At 37.3% G+C, this 8,459-nt stretch overlaps 1 pseudogene; it reads right to left on the reverse strand.

Annotated features, from left to right (window-relative positions):
- Window positions 1-2,351: 2,351 nt before the first annotated feature.
- LOC102848585 overlaps window positions 2,352-8,459 on the reverse strand; it is a 12,396-nt pseudogene continuing 6,288 nt past the window's right edge.

The following is an 8,459-nucleotide window of genomic DNA, read 5'->3' on the forward strand; positions in this document are numbered from 1 at the left end:
TCTTCAGAAGGCTAAAGAGTAATATCAGTCTAGAGACTAAGATGCACTTGATAAAGGCCATGACATTTGGAATTCCTTGCTACATATCCAAGAGCTGGGCAATGAGTAAGGCTGACAAAATTGATGCCTTTCAGTTGTGGTACGGGAGGAGAGTTCTGAATATTCCATGGACTTCCAAGAGAACATATATGTTTGTCCTGGAGAAGGTTAAACCAAGTCGCTCCTTGGAGGCAATGATTTTGAAACTCCATCTGACATACTTTGGACATGTTTCCAAGAAGGATGAGTCCTTGGAGAGGGACACTGGATGAGATTGAATGACACAGTGACTGCAGGGGTAGGTGTGTCAGAAACAATGAGGTTGACTTAGAGTAGAGCAGAATTCAGAGCTGCTGTACATAGGGTCACTATGAGTCATAGTCAATGACACATAACAACAACATATTTGTTAAAACATGATATCCTTGTTGTTGTTAGGTATCATTGTGTTGTTTACAAACCATAGAGGCTCTATCAACAACAGATTTGAACCCTGTCCTACCTTGTGCCAACCTCACACTCTCTGACACACTTGAGTCTCTTGCTGCAGTCACTATGTCACATCTTAGTCCTCAAACTAACACCATTGCTTCTTAGCAATTTAGAGAGTTGCCTGACTTCAGACTTCCAGTAAAATACACCCATGGTATGTTGTTGTTGTTGTTGTTGATTATCAAGCCCAGTAAAATACACCCGTGGTATGTTGTTGTTGTTGATTATCATTGTTGTTGATTATCAAGCCCAACTCATAGTGACCCTATGAACAAAAGGCCTGAAGTCTTTCTAAAACTACCTTCATTTATCAAAATTCATAACGTTTCCAGGGGCATGTTGTTTAGGAAGTGGATGCCACTCCTGCTTGCAAACATCCTTGGTATAGTATACATCTCTAAAGAAATATTTGAGGCATGTTATCAGTATGTTCCCTCATCCTAATCTCCTTAATTCTTAGAAAAATGTATTTATATTATACATTTCTCCTAAAGAGGTGCTGTTGGATTCCAACGACTAGAGACACATATGGCCTTTTGGTCCACCTTGCAATACATTATGGACTTCACCATCAGAGTTGAAAGTTATGATGGTTTGGTGACTTTGAGATAGTTATCATGACTCATAGTGATGTTATGAGCAACATCAAAATTTTGCCCTATGCTGTTGTTATGTATCTTTATAATGTCTGACACCGTTCTTTCATGGTCTTGAGTCTTCTGCTTTTTCCCTGATTCTCTACTTTTCAAAATATGGAGAATTTTTCTAAATACTAGAGCAGGCCAAATGGAACAATAATTATAGTTATTTGAAGGAAAAATATTTCTTTTTAAATTTTTTTTATTTTATTAATTTTAATGAACATTTACAGAGATTTTGGATTTCCATTCATTCATTGTTGCAGTTTTATCCCTGCCCACCCCTCATCCCTAAGAAAAATATCTTTTATATATTAATTGATTATGTTGTTCTTTCAATTTAAATAGAAGGACATACATTGAGGTATGCTGAACAAAGACCTGAATTGAGTAATAAAAAAATATGATCTTATTTTCAGAATTTGTTGTTTTTATGTACTTTCAAATTGGAACCAACTCATAGCAGTAAGTTTTCAGAGACTGTACGTTGCACCAGAGGAGATTTGTCCATCTTTCTCCCACGGAGCAACTGTTTCCTTATCACTTGACCAAGATGACTGAGGTGTATCTTTAAGGCATAAAAAGTAAATTGACTTACTAATTTTGTAAGAATATAACAAGGTATTTTAATACCATAAGAGTTATTTAGAGAATGATGGGTCCTTCACATTTTTTAAAGTGGTTGGGGAATAAAGTCCCCAGATATGTTCATTCATGAAGTAAAAAAGGCATTCCCTTTTCCCATATAAGAGAAACAGCCTGCTAAAAAACCTTTCCAGGAACTTTTGATTTATTTGACTTAGTATTGTCAAAGCCACTTAAAATGACTGTAATATTCAAGAATGTTGAGGCTCTAGTTAGACAAAATAGAAAAATATCAGCATAGATTTATGATTGTTGTTTTTATGTGCCATTGAGTCACTTGCGACTCATAGTGACCCTATGTACAACAGCTCTGAAGCCTGATTTATCCTGAGCCAACCTTCTTGTCTCTGACACACTTAACCCCAATACCCCAGTCACTGAGTTGATCCATCTCACTGAGGGTCCTCCTCTCTTGCACCCTCCTCCACCCTTCGAAGCATGACATCCCTCTCCAAGAACTGATCACTCCTTACAACCTGCCCAAAGTCATCTACTTGTTGGAGCTTGTCAATTGGTATTCCATAAGTTCATGGGGCTTTAGTTTTTGCCAGTACCGTCAATGTGACTTGCAATTCTTTCTGCCTTTTTGTTCTTTTTATCTTTCTTCTTGGTAATTTGCTGCTCACAGAAATGGTTCAGTATAAGTCAATTATTTTTGGTAGTATGACTCTTTGTATTCCTTCTATCTTCTCTTAATGACTCCTAGAGTGGACAAATTTTGCCTTATAGCACATTTCAAGATTGTAGCTCGAGTCTTTAATTTGTTTTTCACTTCTTTCCACCTGAAAATTTCTTCCTTTTTTGTTTCTGATTCTAATTCTTCACATACTGTATCATAATATTTTGCTCTATCTTCTCAAGTTACCCTTTGAAATCTTCTTTTTATCACTTTTCCTTCACCATTTCTTCCATTTGTTTTGAAGTCTCAATGTTCTAGTGAAATTTTGTCTCTGCTAACATCATTTTGATCTTTTCCTTCTCTCCTGTCTTGTAATAATCTTTTGTTATCTTCCTAGATGGTATCCTGTCATATCATGACTCATCTAGTATGTCTGCAGTTGTCAATATGGATTGCGGCTGAACATTCAGAGAACAAAGATTCTCACCACTGGGCCAATTGGAAGCATCATGATAAACGGTGAAGAGATTGAGATTGTTAACAGCTTCAGTTTGCTTGGCTCCACAATCAACACTTTTGGCACCAGCAGCCAGGAAATTAAAAGACGAATTCCATTGGGAAAGCCTGCTGTCAGAGACCTCTCCAAAGTACAGAAGAGCAACAACATCAGTCTGGAAACTAAGGTGAACCTGATCAATGCCATAGTCTTTGCAATATTTCAGTTAACAGATGCTGCCCTGGACGTGCTCACCAAGTTGTGCCAAGAAATCTGGAGAACGAACACTTGGCCAACTGACAGGAAGAGATCGATATTTGTTCCTATCCCAAAGAAAGGCGACCCAACCGAATGTGGAAACTACAGAACAATTTCACTGATTTCACATGCAAGCAAGATTTTACTGAAAATTATCCAAAAACGACTGGAACAGCACATCAACAGAGAACTACCAGAAGTCCAGGCTGGTGTCAGAAGGGGTCGTGGTACTAGAGATATTGTAGCTGATGTTAGATGGATCTTGGCTGAAAGCAGGGGATACCAGAGGAATGTCTCTCTGTGTTTCATTGACTATGCAAAGGCATTTGACTGTGTAGATCATAACAAACTGTGGCTGACTCTGAGAAGAATGGGAATCCCAGAACACTTGATGGTTCTAATGTGAAAATTATACTTGGACCAGAAGGCAGTCGTCAGAACAGAGCAAGGGAACACTGCATGGTTCAAAATTGGGAAGGGCGCACACCAGGGATGCATCCTATCTCCGTACCTTTTCAACCTATATGCAGAACAGATTATCCGGGAGGCTGGGCTCTATGAGGAGAAGTGTGGGGTCAGGATTGGTGGACGATTTATCAACAATCTGCGTTATGCGGATGACACAACCCTGCTTGCTGAAACTGAGGAGGACCTGAAGCTCCTGCTTCAGAGTGTTAAGGACTGCAGCCTACAATATGGATTGAGGCTCAATGTCAAGAAGACAAAGATTCTCACCACTGGACCAATTGGCAGCATCAGGATGGATGGTGAAGAGATTGAGATTGTACACAGCTTAAATTTGCTTGGCTCCATAGTCAACAGTCTTGGCACCAGCAGCCAGGAAATTAAAAGGCGCATTGCCATGGGAAAGTCTGCTGTTAGGGACCTCTCCAAAGTGCTGAAGTGCAGTGGTGTCTCTCTGGAGACTAAGGTGCGTCTGATACAGGCCATAGTCTTCACAATCACCTGTTATGCATCAGAGAGTTGGACAATGACCAAGGAGGATAGAAGGAGAACTGATGCCTTTGAGCTGTGGTGCTGGGGAAGAGTACTGAGAATACCATGGACTGCTAGGAAAACAAATAGATTTGTCCTGGAGAGGGTTAAACCAGGTGGCTCCTTGAAGGCAAGGATTCTGAGGCTCCGTCTAACTTACTTTGGACATGTAGTGAGGAGAGACCAGTCCTTGGAGAGGGACATCATGCTTGGGAGGGTGGAGGGACGGCGCAGGAGAGGAAGGCCCTCTATGACGTGGATTGATTCAGTGACTGGGATAATTGGGATGGGAGTGTCAGAGACAGTGCAATTGGCACAGGACAGAGCGGAGTTTAGGGCTGTTGTACATAGGGTTGCTATGAGTCGCAGGCGACTTGACGGCACATAACAACAACAACAACAACAACAATTGATGTCTTTGAGCTGTGGTGCCGGAGAAGAGTTTTGAATATACCATAGTCTGCTCTGCTAGGAGAAGAAATGGGTTTTCCTATAAAAGGTGAAATCAGGCTGCTCCTTGGAGGCAAGGATTCTGAAGCTTCATCTGACATACTGCAAGGAGGAACCAATCTTCAGAGGGGGAGATCATGCTTGGGAGGATGGAGGGACTGTGCAAGAGAGGAAGACCCTGGATGAGATGAATTAATTCAGTGACTAGAGTAATAAGGGTAGGTGTGTCAGAGACAATGAGGTTGACACAGGATAGAGTATGGTTTAGGACTGTTGTACATAGGGTCACTAAGGGTTGCAAGTGACTCAATGGTACATAACAACAACAATCAAATTTGCAATCCGAGATCATTTGAATGTGCAATCAAGTTGAAGTTGTAGTGCAAATGTTGGTAATAAAGAATATGGGCTGATAATGGGAAATGTTAGACGTACTGACAGAAATTAGTATGGAGATATAATGATTGAATTTAGTACAGTCATTGATTTATTCATTGAGAATACCTTTTTAAAAGACCACAATGACGTTGTATATGTGCAGCATCTGAAGGATTGCACAGGAATCAGATTGACTGCATCAGTGGGAAGAATCGCTAAAGAATATTTGGAAATATTTGATACAAGAATCTATAATAAAGTTTATTAAGTGAAAATGTATATTTGAAATTGGACTGAAGACATTTATGCATTATATAAACAATATAAATAAGTTGGTGATTCTGACTTCAATGCCAATTGTTGTTGTCCTCAAGGCATGTACAACACATAGAGACCCTATAAGAATGCTTCTGATCCCTCTTTCATCATTTACCATCCTCATCATCTTTGACATATTTGAGCCAATTGCTGCATTTTTTTTATTAGTCCATCGTGTTGAGAGTCTTTGTTTTCAATTGACTTTGAATTGTTTTAAGAATGATGTCCATTTCCCAGAAATGGCAACTCGTAACAACATACCCAGACAATGTGATACAAAGCTTCATCTCTTTGCTTCTAAAGAGCACTGTGGTTGCACTTTCTTTAAGACATACCTGTTTATTTATTATTTGGCAACCAATGGGATATTCACTGCTCTTCTCTAACATCGCAGCTCAAAGGCAATGATTCTTTTTCTGACATCCTTAATCCTCGTCCAGCTCTAATATAAATAGCAAGTGATTGAAAAATTCATGACCTGAATCAGACATACCTTAGTCTTAAACTGATATCATTACTCCCTCGTTCTTTGGAGAAGTCCTTTCCAAATTCACGACGTTTTGATTTCTTGATTTATAGTATGTGGATGTTGACTACGGATTCAAGTAAGATGAAATTGTAAAAAATTTAAACCTTTTTTTCCATCTGTCATGATGTTCTCTATCAACCTATTGGTGAGGAACTTTGTCTTCTTGATGGTGACTTGTAATCCATTTTGAAGTCTGTTCTTTTTGATCTTCTGTAGCCAGCACTTCATGTCATCTTTTCTTTAAGCAAATAAGCTTGTATCAGCTGTATAATGCAGGCTATTGATGAGTCTTCCTCTAATTCTGATGATACAGTCTTCTTCGTAAAGGCTAGCTTCTCATATTATTTGCTCAGTATACCTATTGAAATGATACAACCCTGTTGCTCATCTTGTTGAATTTAAATTCTCTAGAATTCTTACCTATTTTTTTCTACTTATTTTAAAGCTTATGAGTATATGTGCTTGCTGGTTTGTCCATGCTATTTATTTATAATTGTACATGGTATTCATGTCACATTGACATTTCTCCCTTGACTTACATCTATTTTCTCACTGGAAATTTCATATCATGTCCAGGAGTAAAACAGCATAAAGCAAATGAATAGTAAAATAGCAAATATTAATAAATTATAGGCACACTAATGAAAAAATCCATGCTGAGCAGTTGTTGAAGTATTAAATATGGAGAGGATCTGACTCTGCCTTGATATGAAAAAGTTTCATTTGTCTTCTTCATAATTCAGGTCTTTTTTAATAGTTTAAAATGCTGATATTTTTCAAAGTACATGCTTTTGTATTAATGCTACTTTTTATTACATTAAAATATTATGTGTCTTGAATACTAAAATTTTTGCAACTGTAGTATATTTAGCATCACAGGCCAAATAAATCTATTCATAGGTTGTTTATCTTGCCTGAGTGGAGAGGTAGTTAGACATGTGAATCTACATTTTTAAATTGGTAGTGACTAATGATTTGGCTGAATAAAAGCTACAAAATTAGAAATTCAATGACAAGAAAGTCTAGAGTAAAAGAACATAGAATTATCTCTTGGAATATGTTCAAATTTTGTAGCTACTTACTGCATACTACAGAGAACCTCCTCAATAATTGAACAGACCGCGTGCCAGCATGCCTTTCCCCCCAGTTATTTTATTGTTTGCTAAATTAGCACGGATAGAGGTTATTCATATGTGCAAAACTCTGGATTTTACTTTTTCCATATTATGTCTATCTAAGCTGTTTGCTGATACTTCTCATTTTCAGTCACAGAGATCCACACTGAGCTCAAGTGTGGAACTGTTTCTTAGAGGTGACCCAGCAGACATCTGATGTATCATTACCTGATACACCATCCACGATAAAAGAAACAATAATTTGTTCTCATTAACACATGCACTAACTTTATTTATGAACTTTCCCTCCTTTCCTGAAAAGCTTATGCTAGCACCACCACCTATGACTTTTCATAATGTTTCATTAATCTCAATAGCCTACAAAGAAAATCTGTAAAGCACAACACATTGTAGAATATGAGGAAGGTAACAACGGGCCTGTGTTCACAGAATTCAGTTATTTTCATGTAATTGATATTCTTAGTACAGTTAACTTAAGGAAACATTTTAAATATCTTTTTGATGGTTATGTTATAAGAGTGTATGGGACTTAGGTGACGTCCAACTACATTCACAAAAGCAACAGCAATGAAAGAATTTTACTTTTCAAAGAGAAGAGTGAAATGGGGGGGAGGGGTGGGCAGGGAGAAAAATAAAACAATGAGTGAATGGAGATCCAAAATCTCTATAAAAATTCATTAAAATTAATAAAATAAAGTTTTATAAAGGGGGGAAAGCAACAACAAATAAGGGGTAAAATTTTTTGCTAAAATTAGAGCACGCAGATATGGCTACCATTAGAAAGACACAGAAATATAACTTTATTCTTAGTGGTTGCTATTGTTGTTAAGTACCCTTGGGCTTTTTTAGAAAAGGATACCACTCCTGCTTATTTAAGTTAATAATTAGAAAAATGGTAATTATTAAGCATATCATGTAAGTATGAAATGAAATATTCTAGTTGAGTAGATCACAATTTATGGTAAACATATTTGTTATTTTATCAAAATATATCATAAATCTAAAATTGACAAGATTGCTAGTAATACAGATTCTCCTAAATAAAGCCTTAGTCTCAACTTTGTATCTGCCAGATGCAATGCGCATAAGGAAAAATGAAAACAGGAAGCTAGTATACAACTGAAGAAAACACGATACTGTCCTGCACCATTCTCACAATTATTTATATGTTTGCAAGCATTGTTACATCCAATGTGTCAATAAAAACTTGAGTATCTTGACCTTCTATGATGACCTTTTCAATGTACCAACTGTGGTGACCATCTGCAGAGATGAACCTTTCTTGTAAGATGATCAAACGATCTCAACTTCTAAGGAACATATTAGCTATACTTCCTAAAAGGCAGAATGTTTCTTCTTGTGTTAGTTCATGTAATGTTCAACATTCTGCAATTCAAATGTCTCTATTAATTTTCCATGATTTAATCTGTTAACCAATTTCCACATGGATATGAAAAGACTAAAA

This window comes from Elephantulus edwardii, unplaced genomic scaffold, assembly GCF_000299155.1.
Source record: "Elephantulus edwardii isolate Elephantulus edwardi_28Jun2011 unplaced genomic scaffold, EleEdw1.0 scaffold00173, whole genome shotgun sequence".
Classification (NCBI taxonomy): domain Eukaryota; kingdom Metazoa; phylum Chordata; class Mammalia; order Macroscelidea; family Macroscelididae; genus Elephantulus; species Elephantulus edwardii.